Raw genomic sequence first — 15,438 nt, 5'->3', positions numbered from 1 at the left:
GGGATCAGAAATGCATCTGCAGGGACTGATTTGGGGTTTGAAACTGCACCACACCAGTTCCAGCCCCTTCTCCCAGGAGCAAGAACATCCACAGTAGCAGCTGGACACATTGACAGCACCAGAACCACAGGGAGCCAGGGGCCAGCCTGGCCTTGGATAAACATTTCCCTTCTCAGGTGGTTTGCTCAGGATCTTTGACACATCCCCGACTCCTGCCAGGGCAGGGTGTGATATTCCTAAAAGCTACCAAGGTATTCAATCATGTAATTAGTGACTGATTAGCTGGAATGAGTGTGGGATGCAGATTTATATCAGGTGATGGCTCTGGGGGCAAAAGCAAAATAACCACAAACACCTGCTCAGAGTAAATAGCCACAAACACCTGCTCAGAGTAAACCACAAATACCTGCTCAGAGTAAATACCCACAAACAGCTGCTCAGAGGAAGGGCAGCTGCCCCTGACCCTGGGCTGGGCAGAGCTGCTAGAACTTTGCTGCTTTTGGTACAGATCCATGGAGCAGATAGGGGTGGATGTGTAGTGTTATAGATGCATATTATAATATTGGCTTTTTGCAAATATTAAAATGGATTTTATATGTGTGGTGTTAAAGTAACTTTGTTATAAAGGTACAGTTTTTATTTCTGATGTTTATTAAGCTTAGTGAAATAGCTGATATCAGTGTGCTTGTGTTGAAGTGCCTGCTGGGATGGGATAACATCCAGTGAACACAGGATGAGGACACCTGGGCAGATCTGCCAACCATCAGCACCCACAGTCTGAAGGCAGTGAGGACCAAGGCCCAAAAACTGGAGGTGATAAAAAGGGACTAAAGCCACAGCCAAGGAATCCACATGATTTAAAAGGTGGAACCAAAGAGGAGCCAGGCTAAACAGCTCTTGGAACAGGTGAACTAGTCTGGGGAAAAGTTTGCTATGCATGAGGGTCTATGAATATGCAAAGGGCTGATGTAACTAAAATGTATTTAAGGGGTACCCCAAAGATAACAGGGTGCTCTCAGCTGAGTGCAAGATTCACCCAGCTGTAATAGCCTTTGCTCTGTGGTCCTTGTCCCCTATTGTCCTTTATTAAATTTTTTAATGTTCCCAGGGCAGTGAAGGTGTTTTTCACATGTGATACCCACCTGCACGCTGCAGTCATGGCCAGGACATCCCGCGACTGAGCCCAGCTGAGTTCTGCTGAACTGGGAGGCACTGGGATACACTGGGGGGAGCCAGTGCCCCGTGCCACTGCGGCCAGGCCTTGGCTCTCTTGGGAGCCCTTATCTCCTGCAGCAGTGACACTGAGCCACTCCTGCTGCCGGCCCTGGCTGCTGGCCAGAGCTCCCAACACGCACAGCAGTTGTCAGGAGCAGATGAAGAAAAATCTCCTGGTTGGAGCAGAGGAGGGGGTGGGGGGCTGCTCGGATTCTGTCAGGGACTGGATGGGCCTGAAGCTCCAAAAGGGGATCTCTAATTAGGGGAACCCTCTGAGTGTGATGGATGAGATCTGTGCTGCTCATCACTGCAAATCCAGGCAGAATCTGCTCCTTTGGAGCTCAGAGGAAACATGACTCTAAAAAATCCTTGTTCCCGAGTGTCTGTGAGTGCTGCCAAGTCGTCCTGCTCAGCCCAGACCTGCCCAAAACTGCTCCCTCCCCTGCCTGTCCTGGTGTCTCCCTTCCTGGGAGCACACTGTCCTTGGAGGCTGGAGCTGGAACACACAGCAGCTCCTCGCCCTTTCCCAGGCTCAGAAATTAGGGCAGGCTCAGAGAGATCCACGAGTTTCCTTTCCTTTCCTCCTGATGGCTGTGCCCAGGAACATGTGGGAGAGGAGAGTAAACTCCTTCTGCTCTTCCTCCAGGAGCAGGGCAGATGCAGTTTAGCAGGAAAAATACAATAGGACAAGAATTAAATTGCTTGTGTAGGGATGCTGAGGTCACTGAGGACTTCAGAGTCTGGATGGGCTCTGGGAGTGATGGAAAAGGGAAAAGAGGGGAGAAGGTCACTGGGGTAGAGAGCACAAACTTCACTGCATGGTAGTGACAAGTGTGGCCAGCCAGGCTCCCTGTCCCCTCTCACCAGCACCTCCCTGACTCCCAAAAAGGGTCACTGATGAGGAGAAGGAACCCCCAACCCCCAGCTGGTCCAGGAGAAGCCTCAGGGGTACAAAGCAATCCCTTGAAGTTCATTTGTATTTTCCATTTACATTCCACATTTAACGCTCTGAAGCAGTGCTCTCATGGCAGGAGCTGCTGGGTGGGACCTGCTGGGCCTGGTGGGCTGAGGGAGGCAGCACTGTCTGGGACATATCCTGAAGCAGATACTCAGAGAACCTGTTTTGCACTGTTGGGTGGGGATATGGTGTTGGTAGGAGGTGGAAATGACCCAGAAATCAGGGCTGGAGCAATTCCTATCCCTCACACCACTGGCTGGGACCCCAGACTGGTTCCTTTGAGTCCATGCAATGGCCTGGGTGGGAAAGGACCTTAAAAATCATCCCGTTCCTCCACGGGCAGGGACAGCTGCCACTGTCCCAGGCTGCTCCAAGCCCCAGTGTCCAACCTGGCCTTGGGCACTGCCAGGGATCCAGGGGCAGCCACAGCTGCTCTGGGCACCCTGTGCCAGGGCCTGCCCACCCTCCCAGGGAACAATTCCTAATTCCCAATATCCCATCCATCCCTGCCCTCTGGCAGTGGGAAGCCATTCCCTGTGTCCTGTCCCTCCATCCCTTGTCCCCAGTCCCTCTCCAGCTCTTTTTTAGCCTCCTGTGGCAGTGGTGACAACTCTGTCAAGGCTGTTCCTGGCTCATTCCCGGTGACCCTGGAGCAGAAGGATGCTCTGTGCTGGGATGCTCCTCTGGAAGCCACTGGCTCCCTGCTGGAGTTCCCCATCCCACCCTGCTCCTGCCGAGCTGTGCTGTGGTAGGACATAGGAAGGGATGATTAATGGCTCTAATAAATATGTTAATCTGCAGAAATGAAATTTTCCTAATTAAGAAACCTCTTCTGGGGTTTTTCCTGCTCCTTTCCTGAGCTGCTGCGAGAGCAGCTCCATCCACTCTGGAGTGAGGAGCAGCGGGGCCGGGGGTGTCAATCACATCCCGTTCATCCCAGCTGAACAGGGGGGATTATTCCCAGCTCCTTCTCCTTGGCAGAAAGGGGAGTGTGTTCCTGCACCACTGACTCCTTTCTCCTTGGAACAGCCTCGCCTGTGCTGGAGAAAAGCAGGATCTAAGCTAATGAAGGGATTAGGATAATCCCTGTGTAACTCAGGGCCCCAGACTGTCACACAGCCAGCACAGCCAGGCCTCCTCCTCCAGCCTCCATCCAGGCTCCTTCTTCACATGCCACATCCTTGCTCAGGACAGGAGTCAGGTCCAGGAGTCCCCTGTGCTGGGAAGGGATGCTCAGAGGGCACTCCAGCCTTAAACTTGCTCATTTTTCCATCCCCAAAGCCAGGGCCACCCCTGGGTGTGGATTCCACACTCTTCTCACATGGCAGAGGGCTCATGTCATTCCCTTCTGTCCAGGGACATTCCTGGTTATTTGTTCAACACTTTCCACTCATAAAACCTGAGGGAAAATAGAAACATCCTGGATTTGAAGGCAAGTGAGACAAGGAAGGGGCAGTTTTACATTAAAAGAAGAATTGTTCCCTGGGAGGGTGGGCTGGCCCTGGCACAGGGTGCTCAGAGCAGCTGTGGCTGCCCCTGGATCCCTGGCAGTGCCCAAGGCCAGGCTGGACATTGGGGCTTGGAGCAGCCTGGGACAGTGGGAGGTGTCCCTGCCATGGCAGGGGTGGCACTGGATGGGCTTTAATGTCCCTTCCAGCCCAAAGAATTCCAGGGCTCTGTGAGATGCCCTTGACTGGCCTGATGGGCCTTCTCTGGTGTCTCCTGCACTGTCCACCACATCCCTGCTCAAGGGCTGACATTCCATTTATCATAAAATATCAATTTTCTGTGCTCCAGGGACATTGTTTATCCAGCCCAGGTGTATTTCCCTGCTCCTTCCAGCCCTTGGATGCCTTTTCCTGCTGGACACAGTGAGAAGCTTGGCTCTGCTCAGAAATCCCTGTGCTGGTACATCCCCGGAGCTGCAGCTATTCCATGTCACATTTCCAGAAAATCCCTCTGATTTGCATCCCCTTCTTTTTCCTGTGAAGGTGCCAAACCTCCAACAGCAGCAGGAGCTCCCTGACACTTCTGTATTCCTTGGCTGGACAAAGGGAATACTGGAACATGAATCCAGTAATTTTCCTCTGTCTTCAAACCACAAGTATAAACTTTGCATATTTTCCTGAATTTTCTGATTCTCAACTCAAATTTCTGCAGATCATTCCTTAATTCTTGGGCTTGGAGGCTTTTGCAAGTAGGACTTTGGAATGGGGCTATGGATCATTCTCACTGTCTCTTGGGAATTGATAAATTGGAGGCTGATGGAGGGGTGGAAGGGATTTATGGCAAGGCAGGAAAAAAGGCTCTGTTGCATCACTGTTACTGGAATCGTGCACCACCTTTCTTGCTTAGAAAGGTAAAAATCTCACACAAATAATCCCAACTTTAAAAAGAAAAAAAAAATCTATCCTTTCCCTATTTTTCTTCCTCTCTTCTCAACATATTTTCTATTGGAAAGCCCCAAATTCCAAAAAAAAAACAAAAACAAAAAAACCCCAACAAAACCAGAATTCAAACCCAACAAATATTCTGGGATGAAAAGAAATCACTTTTGTGAAGTTTTAGGAAGTGGCAAAACTGACTGAAAATGGCATTTGTGACTGAAAAGATACCCGAGTTAAAACAGGCATCTGTTTAAAGGAAACCAAGAAGAAAAGGTTGGAAGTGGAAAGATGAGAGTCCAGAAGCGGAATCTCATGGAAAATGAAAATATTTCCTGTGTCAGGAATCTGTGAGCTATAATCGTGTAAGAAAAGCTTGCTTTCTAAGGTGGCCAACCTTAATAAAAATCAGAATTCCAATTAAATCTTGGGATCAGACTTGGAGGTGCTGTTCTGATTCACTTTCATTCCCAGCAGGAATGATTGCCAAATTTTTGGGAATAGGATGTGTTCCCAGGTCCCTGATTCTTCCCATTTGTAACAGCTCCATTTCCTATCCGAAGAAATCACTCTTGACAAACAACGAGGCAGTTCATTAATTAGTTGTCTTTAATTGCCTTAAGCTTGTTGCTGTAATTAATTGGTGGAGAGCAGCAGAACTGGGATCATTCCAGGTTTAATGGCTGGAATGTGCCATTCCATGGAGGTCATGCAGCTGGCCTGGAATGGCAACTAGAGGCTGGGAGACCTTCCTGTGAGGAGCATATAAACAAACCTAACAGAAACCACTGGGATGCAGATGGAATAATGCCAAGGGAATTAAACCCGGCATTCCACAGGCTGGTGGGATCACTAATTCTTAGGCTTAATGACTAACTAAAAATCACCACTTCCTAAACTCAGCCCAGGTCCTTCGCTATGGCTGGGCTATTACCCTCAGGGCAGAAGCCCAGCGGGGGAATGCCGGCCGGCCAGGATAGCTCAACGAGGGTCCAGGATCGCCCAGCGGGGGGCTCAGGCAACCCAGGCAGCTATAGTGATTTGCAGCTCAGCTCTTTAGTGATTTCACCTCTTTAGGCTTGCCTGGGGCCGTCGGTATCACCGCCGCAGCAGACGCAGAGAGAGAGGGAGCAGCGCTGTGTGGGTTCCGCAGGGTTCTTTTATTGGGGTCTCCGCGAAGGGTCCAGTGACAGCTCTCCTCTGCCGAACCGGGCAGGGTTAGGGGTTTTTATACCTTACAGGGGTATTGAAAACTGTCCAATAGTAAGGGTCAGGGGAAAAGTGACCTATGGATATACAGGGAGATAACAGGGTCCGAAAGGCGGAAGAGAGGGGCTTCTAAAACCTTAGTCATGCTGACTTTGGTATTTCCTAGCTCAGGCTTCTGATCGCCAGGGCCTTGCAGGCCTTGTGCCTGCTACACTTCGCCACCCAGGAGTGTCTTCCCTGTGACCAGTGGAATCTGAATCAGATGCCAGGACAAAGGGGAATGGCTTCCCATGGACAGAGCGTGGGTCAGATGGGATCTTGGGAAGGAATGCCTCGCTGTGATGGTGGGCAGGCCCTGGAATAGTTTTCCCAGAGCAGCTGTGGCTGCCTTTTCCCTGGAAGTGCCCAAGGCCAGGTTGGACACTGGGGCTTGGAGCTGCCTGGGACAGTGGAAGGTGTCCCTGCCCAGGGCAGGGGTGGCACTGGATGAACTTCAAATTCCCTTCCATCCCAAAGTATTCCATAATTGTAGGATTCTGTGAGCTTGCCACACAAGTGTTGAGAGATTCCTTCAAGCAAAAGGAATAACTATTTTAATCATCTGCCTTTTTGTTCTTTAAATTCTGATAAACACAGCTAAGTCCTCCCTTAGGTTGGTTTCTGAGTGTATTTTAAAATATATTTATGAAAATCGCTCCCCCAGAAAAAGCTGAACTGGAGAACCTCCAGAGCAAATCCCAGAGCCTGGAAAAGTAAAGCCTGGCAGGTAACTCTGGGAATGTTGGGGGTTTGATGTCTCTGAGGAAGTGTCAGGACATAGAGTGTTGGATGGGTCTCATCAGGCAGTTTCCTCGGCATGAAGAAATGGGGCTGAACATGGATCAGGAATAGCAGGAATCTGCTCAGGTAAAGCTGTTGGAGCTCAGAGGCAGCAGAAACATCCCAGGAGGAATATTGTGCATCCCTGCATTGTTTTGATTGCTGTGATCTTGTTAAAGCTTGGAGATTCCTCCACGCATTAAAATTTTTGATATCCAATTTAATTGGAATCTCCTGTCTGGCACCTGGAATCTAATTTAGCAGGACACAGAAACCAATCTGGGGCAGGGAGGGTGACCTCCTTCCCATCCTGCCTGCTCCCAGCCCTGCAGAGAAGGCTGCATCCAGGTTTTTCCGTGTGTGAGGGGAAGATTAATAAGCAGCAAAAGGAAAGGTGTCACCAGACTATGCTCCCAGTGTTTTTAGTAAGGAACATCATTCCCTGAAGTGATATTCAGGCCAGGAGTGGGTTTGTTTTCCCATGTGTGTGTTGAATAATAGTAGGAAAAATCCCAAGGGAAGGACTGCTGGATGTACAGTCCCTCATCCAAGCATCACTGTGCCCGTGTCACATCCCAGGACTGGCACCTCCTACTTCACCCTTTTCTAGGGTCCCTCAAGTTGTTTTTGGGGTTCAGATTCCACAATTCTGCTAGCATAACAGTGTTTTGGATTTTTTTTTTTGGTGGAAGCTGATGGGGTTCTGCATATCACAGTTGTTATTTCCAGCCTGTCTCTCCAAATGGGAATAATTATTTTGAGCATCTTCTGTGGGCTTTAATAAAACAATCAACTGGAACAACATCATTACTTAAATTTTGATGCTGCTCCCTGAGAGAACATTCCTGGGAATCCCTAATCACTTTGGATCAGTTTGGATCTGCTTGGCTGCTTCCAGCTGACTTGAAGCCACTGGGAAAAGTGGAATGGATTCATGGGAATTATTTGAGACATTCCCAGATGGACACAGCAAGAGCATTGGGAATCTCTTTTTCCATCCTCAAATATTCCATGATTCTGTGAAATGAACCTTCTTTTTATATTTAATATTTATATATAAATTATATAAAATATTATCTATTTATATATATTTTATAATATTATAAATAATATAATTTATTTTATATTTATATCTTTAAAATATTCTTTTTATTAAACCTGTGTGTGTGTAATTCCAAAGGATGTGGGGAGCCAGGCAGGGATGGGGCTCTTCCCATATCCTGGCACATTGCTCCCGATTTTAATGAATTATTGAGGGAACCACATTTTCTGCTGGATGTTCCTTGTGAGGAGTGAAAGAGGCACCACCCCTGCACGCCAGAGCTGTCAGGACCTGTTCCATTCATTAACATGCTCCATTAATTAACATGTTTACATTATGTAACATTCCCATGCTGCATTTTCAATTCCAGCCTGTGCTAACAATCCCTTTCCCGACTCCTCATTATTGGGAATCATTGCACAGGCCAGGTGGCTCATCAGGATTTTAATCTCTTCCCTCCCTTTTTGGCCCAGTTTTTGTGCATTTGTACCAAAGTTAGGCTGGGGTGGGAGAATCCCCTTCTTTCAGACCCTGAGCATCTGCAAATCCTGCAAAATTCCTGCTATTTGAAGGGAAAAATAAATCCTGTGGAGCCAGGCAAGTCATTGGCACCATGGAAAAGGCTTTTTAGTGGGGCAGGGAAAGGTTTCTGGAAATGTCAGAGATGTCCTGTCCACCAAACCCCATCCTGCGCCACCAAACCCCATCCTGGGTCACAAAACACCATCCTGGGTCACCAAACACCGTCCTAGACACAAAACCCCATCCTGGGTCACCAAACACCGTCCTAGACACAAAACCCCATCTTGGGCAACCAAACAACCTACATCATTCCAAGATTCCATAATTCTCATCTGAAAGAGCCAAAAGGCATAAAATGAGCCCATTTTCCAAATAAACTATGGAAGTCCAGGAAGAACTGGTGAATGAACATGGTGAACATGGTGGACATGGTGATGCTTCCCCTTCTGAAGCACCACCACTCTTTATTGTGGATATTCCCTGGAAAAGATCAGAAAAGCCTCAGAACACACAGAAAAAATCCTAAATGTGCCTTAAATTCCACACTACAGTGGGCAGAAAGTCCCATTTTTCTCTCCAGAGACCCACTTTGTGGCTCTGAATGAGCATTCCTGGGATATAAACCCTCATTTTCATAATCCCAACTTTTAAAGCACAAATTTTTCATTTTTCAGGTCTAAAGAATAATTTTGAGGATTTAATTTTAAGGAAGGGCTCACACCTCAAATTTTAGCCATGACCCCTCATTTCCAGCAGCCAAAAATCCCAGTTTGAATGCCCAAAGCATTTACAGAGCCCCAAATTATCTTTTTCAGGGCTCAAAGCCACATTTTTAAGACCCAACCTCACTTTATACTACAAATGCCCATGTTAAGACCCAAAGCTTCATTTAGAAGATTCAAATCTAATTTTAGGAGCCAAACCCTCATTTTTAGGGCCAAACCCCATTTTTATGGCCCAAATCTTCCTCTTTTTTACAGTCCAAAGGCTCCATTCCATTAAAAAGTCTCATTTTAAGAATCCAAATCAGCTTTTTTAGTGCCCAAAGCTTCTAGAGAGGCATTTTTGGGATCCTGCCCATTAGTTTTAGGATCCAAGAAACATCTTCAATCTCCAAACCCTCAACTGTAGGTTACAAATCCCCATTCTAGGGCCTAAATTCTCATTTTTAGATTCCAAAGTTTTGCTTGTAGGCTTGAAATCCTCCTTTTCAATGTCCAATCCTTCATTTTAGGGTACAAACTCTGTACTTAGGGCTCAAAGCTTCATTTTTTAATGTTCAAAGTTTCATTTTGAGCATTCAACCCCCCATTTTTACGTGATAACCAATGAGATAACAGCAAGTCAAGACTGTGAGATGCTGCAGGACTTGGAACCAGTTAAACCCAACCCAAAGCCAGCAGAGGGATCCCCAAAATGCTGGGACTGGTTGAATATTCAGAAGATTTAACCACGACCTCTCTGTATTTATGGTTTTGAAGACCAATTTTTTTCTGATTTTCCTGATAATTCCAAGGATCAGATTAAAAAAATCCCACTTCAAATTTGGAAGTTTGTTGGGTTTTTTAAAGGAAATTGTTGATATTTTGCTGGAATCTCATGAATTGGTGATGTTCAAACTGCAGAAATTCCAAGTAAATGATGGAAGTGCTCAGTCCATCTCATCCAGAGGGAAACCTGGAATTTCAGCCATTTCTAAAGCTGTGATGGCCTGTGATGTGTCTGGCATGGGGGAATTTTTTTTCCCTAAATATCAAATTCAATTTCCCCATAAAGGAAAGATGTGACTGATCCTTCATCTGTTCCATGTCTCCCACTTCAATCCTGCCATGTATCCCTGAGGATGCTCCTGTGGGAAGCACAACCTTCCTGTTGTGCATTGAAATTGAAAAATTACAGAGGCCAAAGAGAAGTGGGATATTGTCCTGAAAGTCTCGATGACCCACTCTGCTGACCCAGTGTGGAAATGGTTTTTAAGGAAGGGGAGTGAGACAACACACGGCATCGGTGACATCCAAAAATATTGACAAGCTGAGGACCAAACCAAGGAATTGCTCCAAACTGCAGACTGAGGCTGCAGTGAGGGAATTTGGGAAGTGGGTGGGAGAGGGAACAAAAGCTGCCATGGATGCTCCAGGTGGGTAAAAAGATAGGAGCCTCTATAAGCTGATTCCTGACTGAGAGCAACAAGAAATCCAGAGGAACTCCACCTCTTTCCAGCCATTCATTCCCAAAGGATCTTTTGGAAAAGACCTTTCCTAGCGGTGAGGAAGCCGAAGGATTGAATAGCAGACAAGGAGTGCTCCTGCCAATTACCTGCTGTCCTTTGGAATATTTAATATTTTTCCTAAAATTCTCTTGTCCTGGGGGAAGAAGGGAAGCTGTGTTCCACTAAGGAACATCTCGTTAATCAGCTCCAAAATCAAGGATCATGAATGTCAGATTAGCTCAGTAATTATTGAAAAGCTCAGATCTTGAATGGAGACATGGAAAATTACTTTTCTTCCTTTTAATCAGAGCCTTGTGCTCCATGAGGGCTTTTTAGTGAGCAATGCCCTGGGAAGGGCTCATCCTCCCTCTGTGGAAGGAGGTGGGAGAGATTTTCTATCCAAGTCTGCCCTGAGGGAGCAGCTCCCAATCCAGGCAACATATTCCAAAGAGCCCCAAAGTGCTTGGAGAAGCAGGAGAAAGTCAGGGAAGCTCAGATGGGTCACAAAAGTGGAATTTGGGGGAGAACGTGATAGAGAATGCTCTGAGACGGGATCAGAGAGATCCTTCCCCAGGTTTGGGGTTTCCAAGTGCCCATCACGGAGAACTCATCCACTTGTTCTTCAGGCAGAGACTCCAGTCTGAGGCTCTGGCTCCTCTCTCCACAGATGTCAGCACAGTCTGATGGTATCAAGGGGCTCTGAACATCCACTTTTATCAGTCAGACTGGGAAAAAAATTGGACTTTTCCATCAAATTAGATCTTAAAAAACTCCTTCTGCAAGAACCTGAAAATGCTTCTGGGTTTGGTGTAAAAAGGAAGGACTGACAAGGTGCCTCTCTGAATGCTGTGATTTTGTTATTTGAAAATGCAACGTTATTGTTTTGAAAGGAAGGAATAAAACACCCTCGGGAAATGTTCCACTTTTCCATGTGGATCAGAACCTCAGCTGAAGAAATTCATGCAGTTGGGGCTGGCTTTACAAAAGGTTTCATCAGGCAAACACAAACCTCAGGCATCTCTCAGCTCAGAGGGCTTGATCCTGCCCCAAGGAAAACATTCCTTCCAAAACTGGAGGATTGATGCCCTCCAAATAGATTTTAATGGACCAGGACTCTCCCAGGCTTGGGAAGATCAGCAGAGGTGTTCAGTGTGGTGACTCTCCCAACTGCACTTGATTTTAGTTGCAGAATCCAGGAAAACGAGAAAACCTCAATGGAGATTACTGCCAGCATAGGGGCTCCAAATCCAGGGAATTTATCTTGGACCTTGGACTCATCCAGATGCACAGGGATGTCTGGAGGTGACCAGAGCCAGGATGTCACTCTCCTGTGACACAGAGCTAGTCAATGCTCAGTGCAGGGAAATGAAGCCAGCAGGTGACCAGGCTTCCAGTGAAATGATCTGCAAGTTAGACCAGAATTCTGGGACACCAGGATCATCCCAAGGGATCCCAGCTCAGACGAATGGGTTTTAATTGAAATAAAAAGCATATTTCTGTCCAAGACACTGACCATATCAGGTGTCTTTCAAGCCAAGAACTTGATGGAGAGCAAAGACTATTCCATGACAAATTCCTTATTTCCAGTGTAGGACATTGATCTCCCTGCAGGGTCTTCCCCAGAACAAGCTTTCCTCTTGGCTTCATGGGCAGATCCAAGCTAGGATTCCCTTTTGCCTGGGAGCAGTGAAGTTCCTACAGCATCTCTCATCTCTCCACAGATGTCCAGCTGCTGTTGTGACCCAGGCCTGTCCCAGTGGTCTCCCCCTCTGTCCCTGGGGACCCTCAGGAATGTCCCTTTCAGCAGAAGTGAATTTTCCTGGGTGCTGCCACCAGCACTGGGCATCCAGAGTGCAAAGCTGAAGCCAGACCCTGGGTGGGATCTGCCTGGAGCTGCAGCCACCTTGAAAGGCAATTCCAGAGCCAGCAGCAGCTCCACCAAAACATCCCCCCCCCACCCCCCCATGCAAGGGAAGGATCAGCAAAGGAAGTGTGAGCAGGTCTTTATGCTGTTAATGAACTCCCACCAAACCCTATTGAAACGCTGCCGCCGAGTGTTTATCATTAAGACAATTATTTGAGGCTGCCCTACTTTTTTTGGGCTCTTTAATACCGTGGGCCCCTCATTAGCTGTGTACACGGCTAACGAAGACAGCGAGCTAATTGGCAGCAGCTCTTGAAGAACTGAAGCTGCCTCATCGTTTGCCTGCTCACGTTCTGCCATTCCAGCGCGGAGCTGCGGAAGATGTTCCCTGATTAGGCTGTTGAATTATGAATTAGGCTCTGCTCCCACTGCAGCTGTTTTCTCCATGTCATTCCCAGCACTTTATTTCCCCATCTGCTTATAAAACCAGGAGCTTGATCCTGCAATAAACACTTCAAATGGTTTATTTTTTTTTCTTGGGGCTAATTAATTGTGTTGCATTTCTTGAGGTGCCCTGGCTTGCAGCAAATTAACAATGCTAATTTTTCCTCTGCTTGGTGCCCAAACAATCCCTCCGACAGAGGAGCTGGAAAATACAGAGGATTCTATCAAACCATTCCTGTGTTTCAGCTTCTTCCCATTTTGATCCTTTCTGTGCATGATGCAGAAGGGATGTCCTCATTTGCAAACCATTCCCAAGGTTGCTTGGATGGATCTTTCCAGGCAGGAGCCAACACAGAGGATTGACATTTGCAGCTGGCTCATTCCAGTCCTAATCTCCAGTTGGTGCCTTGGCCACTGGTCCGTGTCAACTGGAAAAGGCCCTGCTGGGGAATGGGGGCAGCTCCAGATGGAGACACGGGAATGGGGAATGGAGAATAGGGAAATGGGGAAATGGGAATGGGAAATGTCTGACTGAGCGATGAGTGGGGCTGCATAAAAGTAACAGCTAAATAAGAGACTGGGTTAAATTGATGACTCTTTAAAGCCATGCTGGTCCCCAGTAATAAGGTGACAAATTGTCTTTTTCCAGCCCATACAGCGTGGATCAGCTCCAGGCCATGCTTGGGTTGGTTTACAAGGATGTTAGATGTGGCACCTGGAGCAAGCCAGACACCTCCTGCAGCTGGGATTTGGTGCCAGCACCATCCTGTGTGTCCAAGGGAATGTGGGGCTCCCCAAGCTCGTTTGGAGCTCAGGGGGACCCTCCGGAGCCAAGTGTCTGCACTGGGCTCTGCCTCTGGAGGGGGAAAGGAGAGGGTGACAGGAAAAAAAGCACACAGAGCATGGATCAGCCCTGATGAGAGGACAGAGATTCTTATTCAATCCCAGCTAGGAGGAAAGTCCATTCCTCCAAGCTGTTCTGCTGGCTCACTTCCAGTGCCTTGGATTCTGCACTGATAAGGACAATGCTGAACATTCTGGTTTGGCCAAGGTTCCACCTTTCCACAGAGACCAAATTTGAGCTGGTGGGAGGATGGAAAGGAGAGAAGAATGTTTGGGAGATGATGTGGAGGAGGCAGCAGGGCTGGAGCCTCCAGATCCAGCTTTAGCAGCCCAGGGATGTGGTTTTGTCTGCTGTCCTCACAATCCCTGAGAGAGAAGCGCTGAGGGATATTGGTCTGAGATATCAGCCATTCCTTCAGGATAAATGGAATAATATCCCAGATGTGCCAGCTCCCAGGGGGAAATGGGGAACTTGGAAAGGCCAGCTCAGAATGGAGACATAAAATAGGAGGTGAAATTAACTCTGCTCATTCTGCTTGACCACTACGCAACATGAGGCTATTGTATTTTTGCTTTACTCACATTTTTTCTTTACTCACTTAATCCTCTTTCCCCTCTCTCCTCCTCTTTTCCATAGGACCACTCAAAAATGAAGAGGCCAAATTCATGTTTTTACCACTGGGAAGCCCAGAATGGGAGAGATTTCCCATGGAGGCTCCACACTTGCAGGTTTTCAAAACAAACCTTGAAAAAGCTAAAAATAATCTCATATCTCTTTTCATCTTATCATTGACCATGTTGGGAGGAAGAGGTTGGACTCTAAACCTCCTGAAGCCTCTTCCAAGCTGACCATTTGACCATTTTTCAGCTTCTAGAAAGTTTCCTAATTTAAAAATTATTTAAATAATTGTTAATTTTTTTTAGATTTGAAAAAGAAATCCAGTTAGCATTTTAAATTACTTTAATTATTATAATAATTATGCCAAATTTCAGTAGCATTTGTGACTTCCCTTTCTCCCTCTGTGATCATTCATTTGAGAGGGACTTTGCTAATAAATTAACCTTAGTTCAGGTCTAGTTGGCGACTGCTCTGGGGACTGCGAACTTGCTGTGACCTCCTGTCTTGCTCTGAACAGACAGGTGTCTGCTAAGGAAGGCAGGAGCCTCCCCTGAAATGAAAAATGCAAACCCCCTCCGTCCAAATTGTTATAATTTTGAAATTAAGGGGCTCTCAGGCAAAAATATGGCAGTAGGAATAGCAGTTCTTTATTAGGAAAAATAAAAATAATACAAATGCAACAGTACAAAGAAGAAAATAAAGCACTGCCAGAGTCAGAACAGGAGCTGACCCCCTGTGGGTCAGGGTGGTGGCACAGTCCCATCCCATGGGGGCTCAGCCCTCCTGCAGTGCCAGCTGTGCTTCTGCTGGAGCAGGGATCCTGCACAAGGCTGGAGTTTTCCTCTGCAGCTCCAGGGCTGCTGGAGATGGGCCTGCTCTCCCTCTGGGAATGCAGGGCAGAAGAAAGCTGCTCCTCTGGGCATGCAGTGGGCAAAGGCTGCTGGGCTGTTCCAGGCTCAGATTGGATCCAGGTAGGAATGCTTGGCTCCTGCCCTGGGCACAGTATCTCCCCATGGGATGCTGGAATTTGATCAGCCCTGCAGGGACACTCAGTGGCCATGAACAGCAGAGATCTCCTGGAGGGAGGATTGGCTGTGGGAGAGATAAAGAAAACTGCCCCATGAACAGAGATAACTGCCCCAGGTCTGACAGATGGCAAATTGAATACACACCACCATTTCCAACCTAAAACACCTCCAGACCCTGCTGAGTTGGGATCAACCTTCTCCACGTCGCACCTTGCTCCTGGCTGATCCTCTCACTGCCCCACCCCGGGCCAGCTGTGGTGACATCAAGGTCATGCCAGCAAA

At 47.4% G+C, this 15,438-nt stretch overlaps 1 long non-coding RNA gene across 1 annotated transcript; it reads left to right on the top strand.

Annotated features, from left to right (window-relative positions):
- Window positions 1-380: 380 nt before the first annotated feature.
- Window positions 381-2,489, top strand: LOC135282759 (uncharacterized). The gene is made up of 3 exons (XR_010348804.1): window positions 381-502; window positions 697-906; window positions 1,109-2,489. It is a non-coding gene; the product is annotated as an uncharacterized LOC135282759 (long non-coding RNA).
- Window positions 2,490-15,438: the final 12,949 nt, after the last annotated feature.

The sequence above is a fragment of the Passer domesticus genome, chromosome 17, assembly GCF_036417665.1.
Source record: "Passer domesticus isolate bPasDom1 chromosome 17, bPasDom1.hap1, whole genome shotgun sequence".
Taxonomy (NCBI): Eukaryota; Metazoa; Chordata; class Aves; order Passeriformes; family Passeridae; genus Passer; species Passer domesticus.
This window is presented reverse-complemented; position numbering and strand designations above follow the sequence as displayed.